The sequence below is a fragment of the Lonchura striata genome, chromosome 31, assembly GCF_050655825.1.
Source record: "Lonchura striata isolate lonStrDom1 chromosome 31, ASM5065582v1, whole genome shotgun sequence".
NCBI classification, from domain to species: Eukaryota; Metazoa; Chordata; class Aves; order Passeriformes; family Estrildidae; genus Lonchura; species Lonchura striata.
The window spans coordinates 8,101,089-8,127,448 of NC_140733.1; positions in this window are offsets into that span (position 1 = coordinate 8,101,089).

Consider the following 26,360-nt stretch of genomic DNA (forward strand, 5'->3'; position numbering starts at 1 on the left):
GTTGTCCCCACCTCAAACTTGTGCTGCCCTGATAGACCCAAGGGAGCCCTATAAACTGACATCAGGAACCTGGACTGCTGAGTTTTCTTTCCCAGGGAAAATGGAAAAAGGATGTGCCCAGGGGCCCCTGGCCATGACTGCAAAAAATCCTTATATCGAAGGATGGACCCCACACCGAAGTTGTCCCCACCTCAAACTTGTGCTGCCCTGATAGACCCAAGGGAGCCATACAAACTGACATCAGGAACCTGGACTGCTGAGTTTTCTTTCCCAGGGAAAATGGCCAAAGGTTGTGCCCGGGAGCCCTTGGCCCTGACTGAAAAAAATCCTTATATCGAAGGATGGACCCCGCACCGAAGTTGTCCCCACCTCAAACTTGTGCTGCCCTGATAGACCCAAGGGAGCCCTACAAACTGACATCAGGAACCTGGACTGCTGAGTTTTCTTTCCCAGGGAAAATGGAAAAAGGATGTGCCCAGGGGCCCCTGGACCTGGGTAGGGACCTCATTGCAAAGAATCCTTATATCGAAGGATGGACCCCACACCGAAGTTGTCCCCACCTCAAACTTGTGCTGCCCTGATAGACCCAAGGGAGCCCTACAAACTGACATCAGGAACCTGGACTGCTGAGTTTTCTTTCCCAGGGAAAATGGAAAAAGGATGTGCCCAGGGGCCCCTGTCCCTGACTGCAAAAAATCCTTATATCGAAGGATGGACCCCACACCGAAGTTGTCCCCACCTCAAACTTGTGCTGCCCTGATAGACCCAAGGGAGCCCTACAAACTGACATCAGGAACCTGGACTGCTGAGTTTTCTTTCCCAGGGAAAATGGAAAAAGGATGTGCCCAGGGGCCCCTGGCCATGACTGCAAAAAATCCTTATATCGAAGGATGGACCCCACACCGAAGTTGTCCCCACCTCAAACTTGTGCTGCCCTGATAGACCCAAGGGAGCCCTACAAACTGACATCAGGAACCTGGACTGCTGAGTTTTCTTTCCCAGGGAAAATGGAAAAAGGATGTGCCCAGGGGCCCCGGCCCTGGGCAGGGACCTCACTGCAAAAAATCCTTATATCGAAGGATGGACCCCACACCGAAGTTGTCCCCACCTCAAACTTGTGCTGCCCTGATAGACCCAAGGGAGCCATACAAACTGACATCAGGAACCTGGACTGGTGAGTTTTCTTTCCCAGGGAAAATGGAAAAAGGTTGTGCCCAGGGGCCCTGGCCCTGGGCAGGGACCTCACTGCAAAAAATCCTTATATCGAAGGATGGAGCCCACACCGAAGTTGTCCCCACCTCAAACTTGTGCTGCCCTGATAGACCCAAGGGAGCCCTACAAACTGACATCAGGAACCTGGACTGCTGAGTTTTCTTTCCCAGGGAAAATGGAAAAAGGATGTGCCCGGGGGCCCCTGGTTCTGACTGCAAAGAATCCATATATCGAAGGATGGACCCCACACCGAAGTTGTCCCCACCTCAAACTTGTGCTGCCCTGATAGACCCAAGGGAGCCCTACAAACTGACATCAGGAACCTGGACTGCTGAGTTTTCTTTCCCAGGGAAAATGGAAAAAGGATGTGCCCAGGGGCCCCTGGCCCTGACTGCAAAAAATCCTTATATCGAAGGATGGAGCCCACACCGAAGTTGTCCCCACCTCAAACTTGTGCTGCCCTGATAGACCCAAGGGAGCCCTACAAACTGACATCAGGAACCTGGACTGCTGAGTTTTCTTTCCCAGGGAAAATGGAAAAAGGATGTGCCCAGGGGCCCCTGGACCTGGGTAGGGACCTCATTGCAAAGAATCCTTATATCGAAGGATGGACCCCACACCGAAGTTGTCCCCACCTCAAACTTGTGCTGCCCTGATAGACCCAAGGGAGCCCTACAAACTGACATCAGGAACCTGGACTGCTGAGTTTTCTTTCCCAGGGAAAATGGAAAAAGGATGTGCCCAGGGGCCCCTGGCCCTGACTGCAAAAAATCCTTATATCGAAGGATGGACCCCACACCGAAGTTGTCCCCACCTCAAACTTGTGCTGCCCTGATACACCCAAGGGAGCCCTACAAACTGACATCAGGAACCTGGACTGCTGAGTTTTCTTTCCCAGGGAAAATGGAAAAAGGATGTGCCCAGGGGCCCCTGGCCCTGACTGCAAAAAATCCATATATCGAAGGATGGACCCCACACCGAAGTTGTCCCCACCTCAAACTTGTGCTGCCCTGATAGACCCAAGGGAGCCATACAAACTGACATCAGGAACCTGGACTGCTGAGTTTTCTTTCCCAGGGAAAATGGAAAAAGGATGTGCCCAGGGGCCCCTGTCCCTGACTGCAAAAAATCCTTATATCGAAGGATGGACCCCACACCGAAGTTGTCCCCACCTCAAACTTGTGCTGCCCTGATAGACCCAAGGGAGCCCTATAAACTGACATCAGGAACCTGGACTGCTGAGTTTTCTTTCCCAGGGAAAATGGAAAAAGGATGTGCCCAGGGGCCCCTGGACCTGGGCTGGGGCCTCACTGCAAGGAATCCTTATATCGAAGGATGGACCCCACACCGAAGTTGTCCCCACCTCAAACTTGTGCTGCCCTGATAGACCCAAGGGAGCCCTACAAACTGACATCAGGAACCTGGACTGCTGAGTTTTCTTTCCCAGGGAAAATGGAAAAAGGATTCGCCCAGGGGCCCCTGGCCCTGACTGCAAAAAATCCTTATATCGAAGGATGGACCCCACACCGAAGTTGTCCCCACCTCAAACTTGTGCTGCCCTGATACACCCAAGGGAGCCCTACAAACTGACATCAGGAACCTGGACTGCTGAGTTTTCTTTCCCAGGGAAAATGGAAAAAGGATGTGCCCAGGGGCCCCTGGCCCTGACTGCAAAAAATCCTTATATCGAAGGATGGAACCCACACCGAAGTTGTCCCCACCTCAAACTTGTGCTGCCCTGATAGACCCAAGGGAGCCCTACAAACTGACATCAGGAACCTGGACTGCTGAGTTTTCTTTCCCAGGGAAAATGGAAAAAGGATGTGCCCAGGGGCCCTGGCCCTGGGCAGGGACCTCACTGCAAAAAATCCTTATATCGAAGGATGGACCCCACACCGAAGTTGTCCCCACCTCAAACTTGTGCTGCCCTGATAGACCCAAGGGAGCCCTACAAACTGACATCAGGAACCTGGACTGCTGAGTTTTCTTTCCCAGGGAAAATGGAAAAAGGATGTGCCCAGGGGCCCCTGGCCATGACTGCAAAAAATCCTTATATCGAAGGATGGACCCCACACCGAAGTTGTCCCCACCTCAAACTTGTGCTGCCCTGATAGACCCAAGGGAGCCCTACAAACTGACATCAGGAACCTGGACTGCTGAGTTTTCTTTCCCAGGGAAAATGGAAAAAGGATGTGCCCAGGGGCCCCGGCCCTGGGCAGGGACCTCACTGCAAAAAATCCTTATATTGAAGGATGGACCCCACACCGAAGTTGTCCCCACCTCAAACTTGTGCTGCCCTGATAGACCCAAGGGAGCCATACAAACTGACATCAGGAACCTGGACTGCTGAGTTTTCTTTCCAGGGAAAATGGGCAAATGATGTGCCCAGGGGCCCCTGGACCTGGGTAGGGACCTCATTGCAAAGAATCCTTATATCGAAGGATGGACCCCACACCGAAGTTGTCCCCACCTCAAACTTGTGCTGCCCTGATACACCCAAGGGAGCCCTACAAACTGACATCAGGAACCTGGACTGCTGAGTTTTCTTTCCCAGGGAAAATGGAAAAAGGATGTGCCGGGGGACCCTGGCCCTGACTGCAAAGAATCGTTATATCGAAGGATGGACCCCACACCGAAGTTGTCCCCACCTCAAACTTGTGCTGCCCTGATAGACCCAAGGGAGCCCTACAAACTGACATCAGGAACCTGGACTGCTGAGTTTTCTTTCCCAGGGAAAATGGAAAAAGGATGTGCCCAGGGGCCCCTGTCCCTGACTGCAAAAAATCCTTATATCGAAGGATGGACCCCACACCGAAGTTGTCCCCACCTCAAACTTGTGCTGCCCTGATAGACCCAAGGGAGCCCTATAAACTGACATCAGGAACCTGGACTGCTGAGTTTTCTTTCCCAGGGAAAATGGAAAAAGGATGTGCCCAGGGGCCCCTGGTCCTGGGCTGGGGCCTCACTACAAAAAATCCTTATATCGAAGGATGGACCCTACACCGAAGTTGTCCCCACCTCAAACTTGTGCTGCCCTGATAGACCCAAGGGAGCCCTACAAACTGACATCAGGAACCTGGACTGCTGAGTTTTCTTTCCCAGGGAAAATGGAACAAGGATGTGCCCGGGGGCCCCTGGTTCTGACTGCAAAGAATCCATATATCGAAGGATGGACCCCACACCGAAGTTGTCCCCACCTCAAACTTGTGCTGCCCTGATAGACCCAAGGGAGCCCTACAAACTGACATCAGGAACCTGGACTGCTGAGTTTTCTTTCCCAGGGAAAATGGAAAAAGGATGTGCCCAGGGGCCCTGGCCCTGGGCAGGGACCTCACTGCAAAAAATCCTTATATCGAAGGATGGACCCCACACCGAAGTTGTCCCCACCTCAAACTTGTGCTGCCCTGATAGACCCAAGGGAGCCCTACAAACTGACATCAGGAACCTGGACTGCCGAGTTTTCTTTCCCAGGGAAAATGGAAAAAGGATGTGCCCAGGGGCCCCTGGCCATGACTGCAAAAAATCCTTATATCGAAGGATGGACCCCACACCGAAGTTGTCCCCACCTCAAACTTGTGCTGCCCTGATAGACCCAAGGGAGCCCTACAAACTGACATCAGGAACCTGGACTGCTGAGTTTTCTTTCCCAGGGAAAATGGAAAAAGGATGTGCCCAGGGGCCCTGGCCCTGGGCAGGGACCTCACTGCAAAAAATCCTTATATCGAAGGATGGACCCCACACCGAAGTTGTCCCCACCTCAAACTTGTGCTGCCCTGATAGACCCAAGGGAGCCCTACAAACTGACATCAGGAACCTGGACTGCTGAGTTTTCTTTCCCAGGGAAAATGGAAAAAGGATGTGCCCAGGGGCCCCGGCCCTGGGCAGGGCCTCACTGAAAAAAATCCTTATATCGAAGGATGGACCCCACACCGAAGTTGTCCCCACCTCAAACTTGTGCTGCCCTGATAGACCCAAGGGAGCCATACAAACTGACATCAGGAACCTGGACTGCTGAGTTTTCTTTCCCAGGGAAAATGGCCAAAGGTTGTGCCCGGGAGCCCTTGGCCCTGACTGAAAAAAATCCTTATATCGAAGGATGGACCCCGCACCGAAGTTGTCCCCACCTCAAACTTGTGCTGCCCTGATAGACCCAAGGGAGCCCTACAAACTGACATCAGGAACCTGGACTGCTGAGTTTTCTTTCCCAGGGAAAATGGAAAAAGGATGTGCCCAGGGGCCCCTGGACCTGGGTAGGGACCTCATGGCAAAGAATCCTTATATCGAAGGATGGACCCCACACCGAAGTTGTCCCCACCTCAAACTTGTGCTGCCCTGATAGACCCAAGGGAGCCCTACAAACTGACATCAGGAACCTGGGCTGCTGAGTTTTCTTTCCCAGGGAAAATGGAAAAAGGATGTGCCCAGGGGCCCCTGCCCTGACTGCAAATAATCCTTATATCGAAGGATGGACCCCACACTGAAGCTGTCCCCACCTCAAACTTGTGCTGCCCTGATAGACCCAAGGCAGCCCTACAAACTGACATCAGGAACCTGGACTGCTGAGTTTTCTTTCCCAGGGAAAATGGAAAAAGGATGTGCCCAGGGGCCCCATACCATGACTGCAAAAAATCCTTATATCGAAGGATGCACCCCACACCGAAGTTGTCCCCACCTCAAACTTGTGCTGCCCTGATAGACCCAAGTGAGCCCTACAGACTGACATCAGGAACCTGGACTGCTGAGTTTTCTTTCCCAGGGAAAATGGAAAAAGGATGTGCCCAGGGGCCCCTGGCCCTGGGCCCGTGCCCCTGACTGCAAAAAATCCATATATCGAAGGATGGACCCCACACCGAAGTTGTCCCCACCTCAAACTTGTGCTGCCCTGATAGACCCAAGGCAGCCCTACAAACTGACATCAGGAACCTGGACTGCTGAGTTTTCTTTCCCAGGGAAAATGGAAAAAGGATGTGCCCAGGGGCACCTAGCCCTGACTGCAAATAATCCTTATCTCAAAGGATGGACCCCACACCGAAGCTCTCCCCACCTCAAACTTGTACTGCCCTGATAGACCCAAGGGAGCCCTACAAACTGACATCAGGAACCTGGACTGCTGAGTTTTCTTTCCCAGAGAAAATGGAAAAAGAATGTGCCCAGGGGCCCCTGGCCCAGGGCTGCGACCTCACTGCAAAGAATCATTATATCGAAGAATGGACCCCACACCGAAGTTGTCCCCACCTCAAACTTGTGCTGCCCTGATAGACCCAAGGGAGCCCTACAAACTGACATCAGGAACCTGGACTGGTGAGTTTTCTTTCCCAGGGAAAATGGCCAAATGATGTGCCCACGGGCCCCTGGACCTGGGTAGGGACCTCACTGCAAAGAATCCTTATATCGAAGGATGGACCCCACACCGAAGTTGTCCCCACCTCAAACTTGTGCTGCCCTGATAGACCCAAGGGAGCCCTACAAACTGACATCAGGAACCTGGACTGCTGAGTTTTCTTTCCCAGGGAAAATGGAAAAAGGATGTGCCCAGGGTCCCCTGGCCCTGACTGCAAAAAATCCTTATATCGAAGGATGGACCCCACACCGAAGTTGTCCCCACCTCAAACTTGTGCTGCCCTGATAGACCCAAGGGAGCCCTACAAACTGACATCAGGAACCTGGACTGCTGAGTTTTCTTTCCCAGGGAAAATGGAAAAAGGATGTGCCCGGGGGCCCCTGGCCCTGACTGCAAAAAATCCATATATCGAAGGATGGACCCCACACCGAAGCTGTCCCCACCTCAAACTTGTGCTGCCCTGATAGACCCAAGGGAGCCCTACAAATTGACATCAGGAACCTGGACTGCTGAGTTTTCTTTCCCAGGGAAAATGGAAAAAGGATGTGCCCAGGGGCCCCTGGACCTGGGTAGGGACCTCATTGCAAAGAATCCTTATATCGAAGGATGGACCCCACACCGAAGTTGTCCCCACCTCAAACTTGTGCTGCCCTGATAGACCCAAGGGAGCCCTACAAACTGACATCAGGAACCTGGACTGCTGAGTTTTCTTTCCCAGGGAAAATGGAAAAAGGATGTGCCGGGGGCCCCCTGGCCCTGACTGCAAAAAATCCATATATCGAAGGATGGACCCCACACCGAAGTTGTCCCCACCTCAAACTTGTGCTGCCCTGATACACCCAAGGGAGCCCTACAAACTGACATCAGGAACCTGGACTGCTGAGTTTTCTTTCCCAGGGAAAATGGAAAAAGGATGTGCCCAGGGGCCCCTGGCCCTGACTGCAAAAAATCCTTATATCGAAGGATGGAGCCCACACCGAAGTTGTCCCCACCTCAAACTTGTGCTGCCCTGATAGACCCAAGGGAGCCCTACAAACTGACATCAGGAACCTGGACTGCTGAGTTTTCTTTCCCAGGGAAAATGGAAAAAGGATGTGCCCGGGGGCCCCTGGTTCTGACTGCAAAGAATCCTTATATCGAAGGATGGACCCCACACCGAAGTTGTCCCCACCTCAAACTTGTGCTGCCCTGATACACCCAAGGGAGCCCTACAAACTGACATCAGGAACCTGGACTGCTGAGTTTTCTTTCCCAGGGAAAATGGAAAAAGGATGTGCCCAGGGGCCCTGGCCCTGGGCAGGGACCTCACTGCAAAGAATCCATATATCGAAGGATGGACCCCACACCGAAGTTGTCCCCACCTCAAACTTGTGCTGCCCTGATAGACCCAAGGGAGCCCTACAAACTGACATCAGGAACTTGGACTGCTGAGTTTTCTTTCCCAGGGAAAATGATAAAAGGATGTGCCCAGGGGCCCCTGGCCCTGACTGCAAAAAATCCTTATATCGAAGGATGGACCCCACACCGAAGTTGTCCCCACCTCAAACTTGTGCTGCCCTGATACACCCAAGGGAGCCCTACAAACTGACATCAGGAACCTGGACTGCTGAGTTTTCTTTCCCAGGGAAAATGGAAAAAGGATGTGCCGGGGGCCCCTGGCCCTGACTGCAAAGAATCGTTATATCGAAGGATGGACCCCACACCGAAGCTGTCCCCACCTCAAACTTGTGCTGCCCTGATAGACCCAAGGGAGCCCTACAAACTGACATCAGGAACCTGGACTGCTGAGTTTTCTTTCCCAGGGAAAATGGAAAAAGGATGTGCCCAGGGGCCCCTGTCCCTGACTGCAAAAAATCCATATATCGAAGGATGGACCCCACACCGAAGTTGTCCCCACCTCAAACTTGTGCTGCCCTGATACACCCAAGGGAGGCCTATAAACTGACATCAGGAACCTGGACTGCTGAGTTTTCTTTCCCAGGGAAAATGGAAAAAGGATGTGCCCAGGGGCCCCTGGACCTGGGCTGGGGCCTCACTGCAAGGAATCCTTATATCGAAGGATGGACCCCACACCGAAGTTGTCCCCACCTCAAACTTGTGCTGCCCTGATAGACCCAAGGCAGCCCTACAAACTGACATCAGGAACCTGGACTGCTGAGTTTTCTTTCCCAGGGAAAATGGAAAAAGGATGTGCCCAGGGGCCCTGGCCCTGCGCAGGGACCTCACTGCAAAAAATCCTTATATCGAAGGATGGACCCCACACCGAAGTTGTCCCCACCTCAAACTTGTGCTGCCCTGATAGACCCAAGGGAGCCCTACAAACTGACATCAGGAACCTGGACTGCTGAGTTTTCTTTCCCAGGGAAAATGGAAAAAGGATGTGCCCAGGGGCCCCGGCCCTGGGCAGGGACCTCAATGCAAAAAATCCTTATATCGAAGGATGGACCCCACACCGAAGTTGTCCCCACCTCAAACTTGTGCTGCCCTGATAGACCCAAGGGAGCCATACAAACTGACATCAGGAACCTGGACTGCTGAGTTTTCTTTCCCAGGGAAAATGGAAAAAGGATGTGCCGGGGGCCCCTGGCCCTGACTGCAAAGAATCGTTATATCGAAGGATGGACCCCACACCGAAGTTGTCCCCACCTCAAACTTGTGCTGCCCTGATAGACCCAAGGGAGCCCTACAAACTGACATCAGGAACCTGGACTGCTGAGTTTTCTTTCCCAGGGAAAATGGAAAAAGGATGTGCCCAGGGGCCCCTGGACCTGGGCTGGGGCCTCACTGCAAGGAATCCTTATATCGAAGGATGGACCCCACACCGAAGTTGTCCCCACCTCAAACTTGTGCTGCCCTGATAGACCCAAGGGAGCCCTACAAACTGACATCAGGAACCTGGACTGCCGAGTTTTCTTTCCCAGGGAAAATGGAAAAAGGATGTGCCCAGGGGCCCCTGGCCCTGACTGCAAAAAATCCTTATATCGAAGGATGGACCCCACACCGAAGTTGTCCCCACCTCAAACTTGTGCTGCCCTGATACACCCAAGGGAGCCCTACAAACTGACATCAGGAACCTGGACTGCTGAGTTTTCTTTCCCAGGGAAAATGGAAAAAGGATGTGCCCAGGGGCCCCTGGCCCTGACTGCAAAAAATCCTTATATCGAAGGATGGAACCCACACCGAAGTTGTCCCCACCTCAAACTTGTGCTGCCCTGATAGACCCAAGGGAGCCCTACAAACTGACATCAGGAACCTGGACTGCTGAGTTTTCTTTCCCAGGGAAAATGGAAAAAGGATGTGCCCAGGGGCCCTGGCCCTGCGCAGGGACCTCACTGCAAAAAATCCTTATATCGAAGGATGGACCCCACACCGAAGTTGTCCCCACCTCAAACTTGTGCTGCCCTGATAGACCCAAGGGAGCCCTACAAACTGACATCAGGAACCTGGACTGCTGAGTTTTCTTTCCCAGGGAAAATGGAAAAAGGATGTGCCCAGGGGCCCCTGGCCATGACTGCAAAAAATCCTTATATCGAAGGATGGACCCCACACCGAAGTTGTCCCCACCTCAAACTTGTGCTGCCCTGATAGACCCAAGGGAGCCCTACAAACTGACATCAGGAACCTGGACTGCTGAGTTTTCTTTCCCAGGGAAAATGGAAAAAGGATGTGCCCAGGGGCCCCGGCCCTGGGCAGGGACCTCACTGCAAATAATCCTTATATTGAAGGATGGACCCCACACCGAAGTTGTCCCCACCTCAAACTTGTGCTGCCCTGATAGACCCAAGGGAGCCCTACAAACTGACATCAGGAACCTGGACTGCTGAGTTTTCTTTCCCAGGGAAAATGGAAAAAGGATGTGCCGGGGGCCCCTGGCCCTGACTGCAAAGAATCGTTATATCGAAGGATGGACCCCACACCGAAGTTGTCCCCACCTCAAACTTGTGCTGCCCTGATAGACCCAAGGGAGCCCTACAAACTGACATCAGGAACCTGGACTGCTGAGTTTTCTTTCCCAGGGAAAATGGAAAAAGGATGTGCCCAGGGGCCCCTGTCCCTGACTGCAAAAAATCCTTATATCGAAGGATGGACCCCACACCGAAGTTGTCCCCACCTCAAACTTGTGCTGCCCTGATAGACCCAAGGGAGCCCTATAAACTGACATCAGGAACCTGGACTGCTGAGTTTTCTTTCCCAGGGAAAATGGAAAAAGGATGTGCCCAGGGGCCCCTGGACCTGGGCTGGGGCCTCACTGTAAGGAATCCTTATATCGAAGGATGGACCCTACACCGAAGTTGTCCCCACCTCAAACTTGTGCTGCCCTGATAGACCCAAGGGAGCCCTACAAACTGACATCAGGAACCTGGACTGCTGAGTTTTCTTTCCCAGGGAAAATGGAACAAGGATGTGCCCGGGGGCCCCTGGTTCTGACTGCAAAGAATCCATATATCGAAGGATGGACCCCACACCGAAGTTGTCCCCACCTCAAACTTGTGCTGCCCTGATAGACCCAAGGGAGCCCTACAAACTGACATCAGGAACCTGGACTGCTGAGTTTTCTTTCCCAGGGAAAATGGAAAAAGGATGTGCCCAGGGGCCCTGGCCCTGGGCAGGGACCTCACTGCAAAAAATCCTTATATCGAAGGATGGACCCCACACCGAAGTTGTCCCCACCTCAAACTTGTGCTGCCCTGATAGACCCAAGGGAGCCCTACAAACTGACATCAGGAACCTGGACTGCCGAGTTTTCTTTCCCAGGGAAAATGGAAAAAGGATGTGCCCAGGGGCCCCTGGCCATGACTGCAAAAAATCCTTATATCGAAGGATGGACCCCACACCGAAGTTGTCCCCACCTCAAACTTGTGCTGCCCTGATAGACCCAAGGGAGCCCTACAAACTGACATCAGGAACCTGGACTGCTGAGTTTTCTTTCCCAGGGAAAATGGAAAAAGGATGTGCCCAGGGGCCCCGGCCCTGGGCAGGGCCTCACTGAAAAAAATCCTTATATCGAAGGATGGACCCCACACCGAAGTTGTCCCCACCTCAAACTTGTGCTGCCCTGATAGACCCAAGGGAGCCATACAAACTGACATCAGGAACCTGGACTGCTGAGTTTTCTTTCCCAGGGAAAATGGCCAAAGGTTGTGCCCGGGAGCCCTTGGCCCTGACTGAAAAAAATCCTTATATCGAAGGATGGACCCCGCACCGAAGTTGTCCCCACCTCAAACTTGTGCTGCCCTGATAGACCCAAGGGAGCCCTACAAACTGACATCAGGAACCTGGACTGCTGAGTTTTCTTTCCCAGGGAAAATGGAAAAAGGATGTGCCCAGGGGCCCCTGGACCTGGGTAGGGACCTCATGGCAAAGAATCCTTATATCGAAGGATGGACCCCACACCGAAGTTGTCCCCACCTCAAACTTGTGCTGCCCTGATAGACCCAAGGGAGCCCTACAAACTGACATCAGGAACCTGGACTGCTGAGTTTTCTTTCCCAGGGAAAATGGAAAAAGGATGTGCCCAGGGGCCCCTGTCCCTGACTGCAAAAAATCCTTATATCGAAGGATGGACCCCACACCGAAGTTGTCCCCACCTCAAACTTGTGCTGCCCTGATAGACCCAAGGGAGCCCTATAAACTGACATCAGGAACCTGGACTGCTGAGTTTTCTTTCCCAGGGAAAATGGAAAAAGAATGTGCCCAGGGGCCCCTGGCCATGACTGCAAAAAATCCTTATATCGAAGGATGGACCCCACACCGAAGTTGTCCCCACCTCAAACTTGTGCTGCCCTGATAGACCCAAGGGAGCCATACAAACTGACATCAGGAACCTGGACTGCTGAGTTTTCTTTCCCAGGGAAAATGGCCAAAGGTTGTGCCCGGGAGCCCTTGGCCCTGACTGAAAAAAATCCTTATATCGAAGGATGGACCCCGCACCGAAGTTGTCCCCACCTCAAACTTGTGCTGCCCTGATAGACCCAAGGGAGCCCTACAAACTGACATCAGGAACCTGGACTGCTGAGTTTTCTTTCCCAGGGAAAATGGAAAAAGGATGTGCCCAGGGGCCCCTGGACCTGGGTAGGGACCTCATTGCAAAGAATCCTTATATCGAAGGATGGACCCCACACCGAAGTTGTCCCCACCTCAAACTTGTGCTGCCCTGATAGACCCAAGGGAGCCCTACAAACTGACATCAGGAACCTGGACTGCTGAGTTTTCTTTCCCAGGGAAAATGGAAAAAGGATGTGCCCAGGGGCCCCTGTCCCTGACTGCAAAAAATCCTTATATCGAAGGATGGACCCCACACCGAAGTTGTCCCCACCTCAAACTTGTGCTGCCCTGATAGACCCAAGGGAGCCCTACAAACTGACATCAGGAACCTGGACTGCTGAGTTTTCTTTCCCAGGGAAAATGGAAAAAGGATGTGCCCAGGGGCCCCTGGCCATGACTGCAAAAAATCCTTATATCGAAGGATGGACCCCACACCGAAGTTGTCCCCACCTCAAACTTGTGCTGCCCTGATAGACCCAAGGGAGCCCTACAAACTGACATCAGGAACCTGGACTGCTGAGTTTTCTTTCCCAGGGAAAATGGAAAAAGGATGTGCCCAGGGGCCCCGGCCCTGGGCAGGGACCTCACTGCAAAAAATCCTTATATCGAAGGATGGACCCCACACCGAAGTTGTCCCCACCTCAAACTTGTGCTGCCCTGATAGACCCAAGGGAGCCATACAAACTGACATCAGGAACCTGGACTGGTGAGTTTTCTTTCCCAGGGAAAATGGCCAAATGATGTGCCCAGGGGCCCCTGGACCTGGGTAGGGACCCCATTGCAAAGAATCCTTATATCGAAGGATGGACCCCACACCGAAGTTGTCCCCACCTCAAACTTGTGCTGCCCTGATACACCCAAGGGAGCCCTACAAACTGACATCAGGAACCTGGACTGCTGAGTTTTCTTTCCCAGGGAAAATGGAAAAAGGATGTGCCCGGGGGCCCCTGGTTCTGACTGCAAAGAATCCATATATCGAAGGATGGACCCCACACCGAAGTTGTCCCCACCTCAAACTTGTGCTGCCCTGATAGACCCAAGGGAGCCCTACAAACTGACATCAGGAACCTGGACTGCTGAGTTTTCTTTCCCAGGGAAAATGGAAAAAGGATGTGCCCAGGGGCCCCTGGCCCTGACTGCAAAAAATCCTTATATCAAAGGATGGAACCCACACCGAACTTGTCCCCACCTCAAACTTGTGCTGCCCTGATAGACCCAAGGGAGCCCTACAAACTGACATCAGGAACCTGGACTGCTGAGTTTTCTTTCCCAGGGAAAATGGAAAAAGGTTGTGCCCAGGGGCCCTGGCCCTGGGCAGGGACCTCACTGCAAAAAATCCTTATATCGAAGGATGGAGCCCACACCGAAGTTGTCCCCACCTCAAACTTGTGCTGCCCTGATAGACCCAAGGGAGCCCTACAAACTGACATCAGGAACCTGGACTGCTGAGTTTTCTTTCCCAGGGAAAATGGAAAAAGGATGTGCCCAGGGGCCCCTGGTTCTGACTGCAAAGAATCCATATATCGAAGGATGGACCCCACACCGAAGTTGTCCCCACCTCAAACTTGTGCTGCCCTGATAGACCCAAGGCAGCCCTACAAACTGACATCAGGAACCTGGACTGCTGAGTTTTCTTTCCCAGGGAAAATGGAAAAAGGATGTGCCCAGGGGCCCCTGGCCCTGACTGCAAAAAATCCTTATATCGAAGGATGGAGCCCACACCGAAGTTGTCCCCACCTCAAACTTGTGCTGCCCTGATAGACCCAAGGGAGCCCTACAAACTGACATCAGGAACCTGGACTGCTGAGTTTTCTTTCCCAGGGAAAATGGAAAAAGGATGTGCCCAGGGGCCCCTGGACCTGGGTAGGGACCTCATTGCAAAGAATCCTTATATCGAAGGATGGACCCCACACCGAAGTTGTCCCCACCTCAAACTTGTGCTGCCCTGATAGACCCAAGGGAGCCCTACAAACTGACATCAGGAACCTGGACTGCTGAGTTTTCTTTCCCAGGGAAAATGGACAAAGGATGTGCCCAGGGGCCCCTGGCCCTGACTGCAAAAAATCCTTATATCGAAGGATGGACCCCACACCGAAGTTGTCCCCACCTCAAACTTGTGCTGCCCTGATACACCCAAGGGAGCCCTACAAACTGACATCAGGAACCTGGACTGCTGAGTTTTCTTTCCCAGGGAAAATGGAAAAAGGATGTGCCCAGGGGCCCCTGGCCCTGACTGCAAAAAATCCATATATCGAAGGATGGACCCCACACCGAAGTTGTCCCCACCTCAAACTTGTGCTGCCCTGATAGACCCAAGGGAGCCATACAAACTGACATCAGGAACCTGGACTGCTGAGTTTTCTTTCCCAGGGAAAATGGAAAAAGGATGTGCCCAGGGGCCCCTGTCCCTGACTGCAAAAAATCCTTATATCGAAGGATGGACCCCACACCGAAGTTGTCCCCACCTCAAACTTGTGCTGCCCTGATAGACCCAAGGGAGCCCTATAAACTGACATCAGGAACCTGGACTGCTGAGTTTTCTTTCCCAGGGAAAATGGAAAAAGGATGTGCCCAGGGGCCCCTGGACCTGGGCTGGGGCCTCACTGCAAGGAATCCTTATATCGAAGGATGGACCCCACACCGAAGTTGTCCCCACCTCAAACTTGTGCTGCCCTGATAGACCCAAGGGAGCCCTACAAACTGACATCAGGAACCTGGACTGCTGAGTTTTCTTTCCCAGGGAAAATGGAAAAAGGATTCGCCCAGGGGCCCCTGGCCCTGACTGCAAAAAATCCTTATATCGAAGGATGGACCCCACACCGAAGTTGTCCCCACCTCAAACTTGTGCTGCCCTGATACACCCAAGGGAGCCCTACAAACTGACATCAGGAACCTGGACTGCTGAGTTTTCTTTCCCAGGGAAAATGGAAAAAGGATGTGCCCAGGGGCCCCTGGCCCTGACTGCAAAAAATCCTTATATCGAAGGATGGAACCCACACCGAAGTTGTCCCCACCTCAAACTTGTGCTGCCCTGATAGACCCAAGGGAGCCCTACAAACTGACATCAGGAACCTGGACTGCTGAGTTTTCTTTCCCAGGGAAAATGGAAAAAGGATGTGCCCAGGGGCCCTGGCCCTGGGCAGGGACCTCACTGCAAAAAATCCTTATATCGAAGGATGGACCCCACACCGAAGTTGTCCCCACCTCAAACTTGTGCTGCCCTGATAGACCCAAGGGAGCCCTACAAACTGACATCAGGAACCTGGACTGCTGAGTTTTCTTTCCCAGGGAAAATGGAAAAAGGATGTGCCCAGGGGCCCCTGGCCATGACTGCAAAAAATCCTTATATCGAAGGATGGACCCCACACCGAAGTTGTCCCCACCTCAAACTTGTGCTGCCCTGATAGACCCAAGGGAGCCCTACAAACTGACATCAGGAACCTGGACTGCTGAGTTTTCTTTCCCAGGGAAAATGGAAAAAGGATGTGCCCAGGGGCCCCGGCCCTGGGCAGGGACCTCACTGCAAAAAATCCTTATATTGAAGGATGGACCCCACACCGAAGTTGTCCCCACCTCAAACTTGTGCTGCCCTGATAGACCCAAGGGAGCCATACAAACTGACATCAGGAACCTGGACTGCTGAGTTTTCTTTCCAGGGAAAATGGGCAAATGATGTGCCCAGGGGCCCCTGGACCTGGGTAGGGACCTCATTGCAAAGAATCCTTATATCGAAGGATGGACCCCACACCGAAGTTGTCCCCACCTCAAACTTGTGCTGCCCTGATAGACCCAAGGGAGCCCTACAAACTGACATCAGGAACCTGGACTGCTGAGTTTTCTTTCCCAGGGAAAATGGAAAAAGGATGTGCCCAGGGGCCCCTGTCCCTGACTGCAAAAAATCCTTATATCGAAGGATGGACCCCACACCGAAGTTGTCCCCACCTCAAACTTGTGCTGCCCTGATAGACCCAAGGGAGCCCTATAAACTGACATCAGGAACCTGGACTGCTGAGTTTTCTTTCCCAGGGAAAATGGAAAAAGGATGTGCCCAGGGGCCCCTGGACCTGGGCTGGGGCCTCACTGTAAGGAATCCTTATATCGAAGGATGGACCCTACACCGAAGTTGTCCCCACCTCAAACTTGTGCTGCCCTGATAGACCCAAGGGAGCCCTACAAACTGACATCAGGAACCTGGACTGCTGAGTTTTCTTTCCCAGGGAAAATGGAACAAGGATGTGCCCGGGGGCCCCTGGTTCTGACTGCAAAGAATCCATATATCGAAGGATGGACCCCACACCGAAGTTGTCCCCACCTCAAACTTGTGCTGCCCTGATAGACCCAAGGGAGCCCTACAAACTGACATCAGGAACCTGGACTGCTGAGTTTTCTTTCCCAGGGAAAATGGAAAAAGGATGTGCCCAGGGGCCCTGGCCCTGGGCAGGGACCTCACTGCAAAAAATCCTTATATCGAAGGATGGACCCCACACCGAAGTTGTCCCCACCTCAAACTTGTGCTGCCCTGATAGACCCAAGGGAGCCCTACAAACTGACATCAGGAACCTGGACTGCCGAGTTTTCTTTCCCAGGGAAAATGGAAAAAGGATGTGCCCAGGGGCCCCTGGCCATGACTGCAAAAAATCCTTATATCGAAGGATGGACCCCACACCGAAGTTGTCCCCACCTCAAACTTGTGCTGCCCTGATAGACCCAAGGGAGCCCTACAAACTGACATCAGGAACCTGGACTGCTGAGTTTTCTTTCCCAGGGAAAATGGAAAAAGGATGTGCCCAGGGGCCCTGGCCCTGGGCAGGGACCTCACTGCAAAAAATCCTTATATCGAAGGATGGACCCCACACCGAAGTTGTCCCCACCTCAAACTTGTGCTGCCCTGATAGACCCAAGGGAGCCCTACAAACTGACATCAGGAACCTGGACTGCTGAGTTTTCTTTCCCAGGGAAAATGGAAAAAGGATGTGCCCAGGGGCCCCTGGCCATGACTGCAAAAAATCCTTATATCGAAGGATGGACCCCACACCGAAGTTGTCCCCACCTCAAACTTGTGCTGCCCTGATAGACCCAAGGGAGCCCTACAAACTGACATCAGGAACCTGGACTGCTGAGTTTTCTTTCCCAGGGAAAATGGAAAAAGGATGTGCCCAGGGGCCCCGGCCCTGGGCAGGGCCTCACTGAAAAAAATCCTTATATCGAAGGATGGACCCCACACCGAAGTTGTCCCCACCTCAAACTTGTGCTGCCCTGATAGACCCAAGGGAGCCATACAAACTGACATCAGGAACCTGGACTGCTGAGTTTTCTTTCCCAGGGAAAATGGCCAAAGGTTGTGCCCGGGAGCCCTTGGCCCTGACTGAAAAAAATCCTTATATCGAAGGATGGACCCCGCACCGAAGTTGTCCCCACCTCAAACTTGTGCTGCCCTGATAGACCCAAGGGAGCCCTACAAACTGACATCAGGAACCTGGACTGCTGAGTTTTCTTTCCCAGGGAAAATGGAAAAAGGATGTGCCCAGGGGCCCCTGGACCTGGGTAGGGACCTCATGGCAAAGAATCCTTATATCGAAGGATGGACCCCACACCGAAGTTGTCCCCACCTCAAACTTGTGCTGCCCTGATAGACCCAAGGGAGCCCTACAAACTGACATCAGGAACCTGGACTGCTGAGTTTTCTTTCCCAGGGAAAATGGAAAAAGGATGTGCCCAGGGGCCCCTGGCCATGACTGCAAAAAATCCTTATATCGAAGGATGGAACCCACACCGAAGTTGTCCCCACCTCAAATTTGCGCTGCCCTGATACACCCAAGGGAGCCCTACAAACTGACATCAGGAACCTGGACTGCTGAGTTTTCTTTCCCAGGGAAAATGGAAAAAGGATGTGCCCAGGGGCCCTGGCCCTGGGCAGGGACCTCACTGCAAAAAATCCTTATATCGAAGGATTGACCACACACCGAAGTTGTCCCCACCTCAAACTTGTGCTGCCCTGATAGACCCAAGGGAGCCCTACAAACTGACATCAGGAACCTGGACTGCCGAGTTTTCTTTCCCAGGGAAAATGGAAAAAGGATGTGCCCAGGGGCCCCTGGCCATGACTGCAAAAAATCCTTATATCGAAGGATGGACCCCACACCGAAGTTGTGTCCACCTCAAACTTGTGCTGCCCTGATAGACCCAAGGGAGCCCTACAAACTGACATCAGGAACCTGGACTGCTGAGTTTTCTTTCCCAGGGAAAATGGAAAAAGGATGTGCCCAGGGGCCCCGGCCCTGGGCAGGGCCTCACTGAAAAAAATCCTTATATCGAAGGATGGACCCCACACCGAAGTTGTCCCCACCTCAAACTTGTGCTGCCCTGATAGACCCAAGGGAGCCATACAAACTGACATCAGGAACCTGGACTGCTGAGTTTTCTTTCCCAGGGAAAATGGCCAAAGGTTGTGCCCGGGAGCCCTTGGCCCTGACTGAAAAAAATCCTTATATCGAAGGATGGACCCCGCACCGAAGTTGTCCCCACCTCAAACTTGTGCTGCCCTGATAGACCCAAGGGAGCCCTACAAACTGACATCAGGAACCTGGACTGCTGAGTTTTCTTTCCCAGGGAAAATGGAAAAAGGATGTGCCCAGGGGCCCCTGGACCTGGGTAGGGACCTCATGGCAAAGAATCCTTATATCGAAGGATGGACCCCACACCGAAGTTGTCCCCACCTCAAACTTGTGCTGCCCTGATAGACCCAAGGGAGCCCTACAAACTGACATCAGGAACCTGGACTGCTGAGTTTTCTTTCCCAGGGAAAATGGAAAAAGGATGTGCCCAGGGGCCCCTGTCCCTGACTGCAAAAAATCCTTATATCGAAGGATGGACCCCACACCGAAGTTGTCCCCACCTCAAACTTGTGCTGCCCTGATAGACCCAAGGGAGCCCTATAAACTGACATCAGGAACCTGGACTGCTGAGTTTTCTTTCCCAGGGAAAATGGAAAAAGGATGTGCCCAGGGGCCCCTGGCCCTGACTGCAAAAAATCCTTATATCGAAGGATGGACCCCACACCGAAGTTGTCCCCACCTCAAACTTGTGCTGCCCTGATAGACCCAAGGGAGCCATACAAACTGACATCAGGAACCTAGACTGCTGAGTTTTCTTTCCCAGGGAAAATGGCCAAAGGTTGTGCCCGGGAGCCCTTGGCCCTGACTGAAAAAAATCCTTATATCGAAGGATGGACCCCGCACCGAAGTTGTCCCCACCTCAAACTTGTGCTGCCCTGATAGACCCAAGGGAGCCCTACAAACTGACATCAGGAACCTGGACTGCTGAGTTTTCTTTCCCAGGGAAAATGGAAAAAGGATGTGCCCAGGGGCCCCTGGACCTGGGTAGGGACCTCATTGCAAAGAATCCTTATATCGAAGGATGGACCCCACACCGAAGTTGTCCCCACCTCAAACTTGTGCTGCCCTGATAGACCCAAGGGAGCCCTACAAACTGACATCAGGAACCTGGACTGCTGAGTTTTCTTTCCCAGGGAAAATGGAAAAAGGATGTGCCCAGGGGCCCCTGTCCCTGACTGCAAAAAATCCTTATATCGAAGGATGGACCCCACACCGAAGTTGTCCCCACCTCAAACTTGTGCTGCCCTGATAGACCCAAGGGAGCCCTACAAACTGACATCAGGAACCTGGACTGCTGAGTTTTCTTTCCCAGGGAAAATGGAAAAAGGATGTGCCCAGGGGCCCCTGGCCATGACTGCAAAAAATCCTTATATCGAAGGATGGACCCCACACCGAAGTTGTCCCCACCTCAAACTTGTGCTGCCCTGATAGACCCAAGGGAGCCCTACAAACTGACATCAGGAACCTGGACTGCTGAGTTTTCTTTCCCAGGGAAAATGGAAAAAGGATGTGCCCAGGGGCCCCGGCCCTGGGCAGGGACCTCACTGCAAAAAATCCTTATATCGAAGGATGGACCCCACACCGAAGTTGTCCCCACCTCAAACTTGTGCTGCCCTGATAGACCCAAGGGAGCCATACAAACTGACATCAGGAACCTGGACTGGTGAGTTTTCTTTCCCAGGGAAAATGGCCAAATGATGTGCCCAGGGGCCCCTGGACCTGGGTAGGGACCCCATTGCAAAGAATCCTTATATCGAAGGATGGACCCCACACCGAAGTTGTCCCCACCTCAAACTTGTGCTGCCCTGATAGACCCAAGGGAGCCCTACAAACTGACATCAGGAACCTGGACTGCTGAGTTTTCTTTCCCAGGGAAAATGGAAAAAGGATGTGCCCGGGGGCCCCTGGTTCTGACTGCAAAGAATCCATATATCGAAGGATGGACCCCACACCGAAGTTGTCCCCACCTCAAACTTGTGCTGCCCTGATAGACCCAAGGGAGCCCTACAAACTGACATCAGGAACCTGGACTGCTGAGTTTTCTTTCCCAGGGAAAATGGAAAAAGGATGTGCCCAGGGGCCCCTGGCCCTGACTGCAAAAAATCCTTATATCAAAGGATGGAACCCACACCGAACTTGTCCCCACCTCAAACTTGTGCTGCCCTGATAGACCCAAGGGAGCCCTACAAACTGACATCAGGAACCTGGACTGCTGAGTTTTCTTTCCCAGGGAAAATGGAAAAAGGTTGTGCCCAGGGGCCCTGGCCCTGGGCAGGGACCTCACTGCAAAAAATCCTTATATCGAAGGATGGAGCCCACACCGAAGTTGTCCCCACCTCAAACTTGTGCTGCCCTGATAGACCCAAGGGAGCCCTACAAACTGACATCAGGAACCTGGACTGCTGAGTTTTCTTTCCCAGGGAAAATGGAAAAAGGATGTGCCCGGGGGCCCCTGGTTCTGACTGCAAAGAATCCATATATCGAAGGATGGACCCCACACCGAAGTTGTCCCCACCTCAAACTTGTGCTGCCCTGATAGACCCAAGGGAGCCCTACAAACTGACATCAGGAACCTGGACTGCTGAGTTTTCTTTCCCAGGGAAAATGGAAAAAGGATGTGCCCAGGGGCCCCTGTCCCTGACTGCAAAAAATCCTTATATCGAAGGATGGACCCCACACCGAAGTTGTCCCCACCTCAAACTTGTGCTGCCCTGATAGACCCAAGGGAGCCCTACAAACTGACATCAGGAACCTGGACTGCTGAGTTTTCTTTCCCAGGGAAAATGGAAAAAGGATGTGCCCAGGGGCCCCTGGACCTGGGTAGGGACCTCATTGCAAAGAATCCTTATATCGAAGGATGGACCCCACACCGAAGTTGTCCCCACCTCAAACTTGTGCTGCCCTGATAGACCCAAGGGAGCCCTACAAACTGACATCAGGAACCTGGACTGCTGAGTTTTCTTTCCCAGGGAAAATGGAAAAAGGATGTGCCCAGGGGCCCCTGGCCCTGACTGCAAAAAATCCTTATATCGAAGGATGGACCCCACACCGAAGTTGTCCCCACCTCAAACTTGTGCTGCCCTGATACACCCAAGGGAGCCCTACAAACTGACATCAGGAACCTGGACTGCTGAGTTTTCTTTCCCAGGGAAAATGGAAAAAGGATGTGCCCAGGGGCCCCTGGCCCTGACTGCAAAAAATCCATATATCGAAGGATGGACCCCACACCGAAGATGTCCCCACCTCAAACTTGTGCTGCCCTGATAGACCCAAGGGAGCCCTACAAACTGACATCAGGAACCTGGACTGCTGAGTTTTCTTTCCCAGGGAAAATGGAAAAAGGATGTGCCCAGGGGCCCCTGTCCCTGACTGCAAAAAATCCTTATATCGAAGGATGGACCCCACACCGAAGTTGTCCCCACCTCAAACTTGTGCTGCCCTGATAGACCCAAGGGAGCCCTATAAACTGACATCAGGAACCTGGACTGCTGAGTTTTCTTTCCCAGGGAAAATGGAAAAAGGATGTGCCCAGGGGCCCCTGGACCTGGGCTGGGGCCTCACTGCAAGGAATCCTTATATCGAAGGATGGACCCCACACCGAAGTTGTCCCCACCTCAAACTTGTGCTGCCCTGATAGACCCAAGGGAGCCCTACAAACTGACATCAGGAACCTGGACTGCTGAGTTTTCTTTCCCAGGGAAAATGGAAAAAGGATTCGCCCAGGGGCCCCTGGCCCTGACTGCAAAAAATCCTTATATCGAAGGATGGACCCCACACCGAAGTTGTCCCCACCTCAAACTTGTGCTGCCCTGATACACCCAAGGGAGCCCTACAAACTGACATCAGGAACCTGGACTGCTGAGTTTTCTTTCCCAGGGAAAATGGAAAAAGGATGTGCCCAGGGGCCCCTGGCCCTGACTGCAAAAAATCCTTATATCGAAGGATGGAACCCACACCGAAGTTGTCCCCACCTCAAACTTGTGCTGCCCTGATAGACCCAAGGGAGCCCTACAAACTGACATCAGGAACCTGGACTGCTGAGTTTTCTTTCCCAGGGAAAATGGAAAAAGGATGTGCCCAGGGGCCCCTGGCCATGACTGCAAAAAATCCTTATATCGAAGGATGGACCCCACACCGAAGTTGTCCCCACCTCAAACTTGTGCTGCCCTGATAGACCCAAGGGAGCCCTACAAACTGACATCAGGAACCTGGACTGCTGAGTTTTCTTTCCCAGGGAAAATGGAAAAAGGATGTGCCCAGGGGCCCCTGTCCCTGACTGCAAAAAATCCTTATATCGAAGGATGGACCCCACACCGAAGTTGTCCCCACCTCAAACTTGTGCTGCCCTGATAGACCCAAGGGAGCCCTATAAACTGACATCAGGAACCTGGACTGCTGAGTTTTCTTTCCCAGGGAAAATGGAAAAAGGATGTGCCCGGGGGCCCCTGGTTCTGACTGCAAAGAATCCATATATCGAAGGATGGACCCCACACCGAAGTTGTCCCCACCTCAAACTTGTGCTGCCCTGATAGACCCAAGGGAGCCATACAAACTGACATCAGGAACCTGGACTGCTGAGTTTTCTTTCCCAGGGAAAATGGCCAAAGGTTGTGCCCGGGAGCCCTTGGCCCTGACTGAAAAAAATCCTTATATCGAAGGATGGACCCCGCACCGAAGTTGTCCCCACCTCAAACTTGTGCTGCCCTGATAGACCCAAGGGAGCCCTACAAACTGACATCAGGAACCTGGACTGCTGAGTTTTCTTTCCCAGGGAAAATGGAAAAAGGATGTGCCCAGGGGCCCCTGGACCTGGGTAGGGACCTCATTGCAAAGAATCCTTATATCGAAGGATGGACCCCACACCGAAGTTGTCCCCACCTCAAACTTGTGCTGCCCTGATAGACCCAAGGGAGCCCTACAAACTGACATCAGGAACCTGGACTGCTGAGTTTTCTTTCCCAGGGAAAATGGAAAAAGGATGTGCCCAGGGGCCCCTGTCCCTGACTGCAAAAAATCCTTATATCGAAGGATGGACCCCACACCGAAGTTGTCCCCACCTCAAACTTGTGCTGCCCTGATAGACCCAAGGGAGCCCTACAAACTGACATCAGGAACCTGGACTGCTGAGTTTTCTTTCCCAGGGAAAATGGAAAAAGGATGTGCCCAGGGGCCCCTGGCCATGACTGCAAAAAATCCTTATATCGAAGGATGGACCCCACACCGAAGTTGTCCCCACCTCAAACTTGTGCTGCCCTGATAGACCCAAGGGAGCCCTATAAACTGACATCAGGAACCTGGACTGCTGAGTTTTCTTTCCCAGGGAAAATGGAAAAAGGATGTGCCCAGGGGCCCCTGGCCCTGACTGCAAAAAATCCTTATATCGAAGGATGGAGCCCACACCGAAGTTGTCCCCACCTCAAACTTGTGTGCCCTGATAGACCCAAGGGAGCCCTACAAACTGACATCAGGAACCTGGACTGCTGAGTTTTCTTTCCCAGGGAAAATGGAAAAAGGATGTGCCCAGGGGCCCCTGGCCCTGACTGCAAAAAATCCTTATATCGAAGGATGGACCCCACACCGAAGTTGTCCCCACCTCAAACTTGTGCTGCCCTGATAGACCCAAGGGAGCCCTACAAACTGACATCAGGAACCTGGACTGCTGAGTTTTCTTTCCCAGGGAAAATGGAAAAAGGATGTGCCCAGGGGCCCCTGTCCCTGACTGCAAAAAATCCTTATATCGAAGGATGGACCCCACACCGAAGTTGTCCCCACCTCAAACTTGTGCTGCCCTGATAGACCCAAGGGAGCCCTACAAACTGACATCAGGAACCTGGACTGCTGAGTTTTCTTTCCCAGGGAAAATGGAAAAAGGATGTGCCCAGGGGCCCTGGCCCTGGGCAGGGACCTCACTGCAAAAAATCCTTATATCGAAGGATGGAGCCCACACCGAAGTTGTCCCCACCTCAAACTTGTGCTGCCCTGATAGACCCAAGGGAGCCCTACAAACTGACATCAGGAACCTGGACTGCTGAGTTTTCTTTCCCAGGGAAAATGGAAAAAGGATGTGCCCAGGGGCCCCTGGACCTGGGTAGGGACCTCATTGCAAAGAATCCTTATATCGAAGGATGGACCCCACACCGAAGTTGTCCCCACCTCAAACTTGTGCTGCCCTGATAGACCCAAGGGAGCCCTACAAACTGACATCAGGAACCTGGACTGCTGAGTTTTCTTTCCCAGGGAAAATGGAAAAAGGATGTGCCCAGGGGCCCCTGGCCCTGACTGCAAAAAATCCTTATATCGAAGGATGGACCCCACACCGAAGTTGTCCCCACCTCAAACTTGTGCTGCCCTGATACACCCAAGGGAGCCCTACAAACTGACATCAGGAACCTGGACTGCTGAGTTTTCTTTCCCAGGGAAAATGGAAAAAGGATGTGCCCAGGGGCCCCTGTCCCTGACTGCAAAAAATCCATATATCGAAGGATGGACCCCACACCGAAGTTGTCCCCACCTCAAACTTGTGCTGCCCTGATAGACCCAAGGGAGCCCTACAAACTGACATCAGGAACCTGGACTGCTGAGTTTTCTTTCCCAGGGAAAATGGAAAAAGGATGTGCCCAGGGGCCCCTGTCCCTGACTGCAAAAAATCCTTATATCGAAGGATGGAGCCCACACCGAAGTTGTCCCCACCTCAAACTTGTGCTGCCCTGATAGACCCAAGGGAGCCCTATAAACTGACATCAGGAACCTGGACTGCTGAGTTTTCTTTCCCAGGGAAAATGGAAAAAGGATGTGCCCAGGGGCCCCTGGACCTGGGCTGGGGCCTCACTGCAAGGAATCCTTATATCGAAGGATGGACCCCACACCGAAGTTGTCCCCACCTCAAACTTGTGCTGCCCTGATAGACCCAAGGGAGCCCTACAAACTGACATCAGGAACCTGGACTGCTGAGTTTTCTTTCCCAGGGAAAATGGAAAAAGGATGTGCCGGGGGCCCCTGGCCCTGGGCAAAGAATCGTTATATCGAAGGATGGACCCCACACCGAAGTTGTCCCCACCTCAAACTTGTGCTGCCCTGATAGACCCAAGGGAGCCCTACAAACTGACATCAGGAACCTGGACTGCTGAGTTTTCTTTCCCAGGGAAAATGGAAAAAGGATGTGCCCAGGGGCCCCTGTCCCTGACTGCAAAAAATCCTTATATCGAAGGATGGACCCCACACCGAAGTTGTCCCCACCTCAAACTTGTGCTGCCCTGATAGACCCAAGGGAGCCCTATAAACTGACATCAGGAACCTGGACTGCTGAGTTTTCTTTCCCAGGGAAAATGGAAAAAGGATGTGCCCAGGGGCCCCTGGACCTGGGCTGG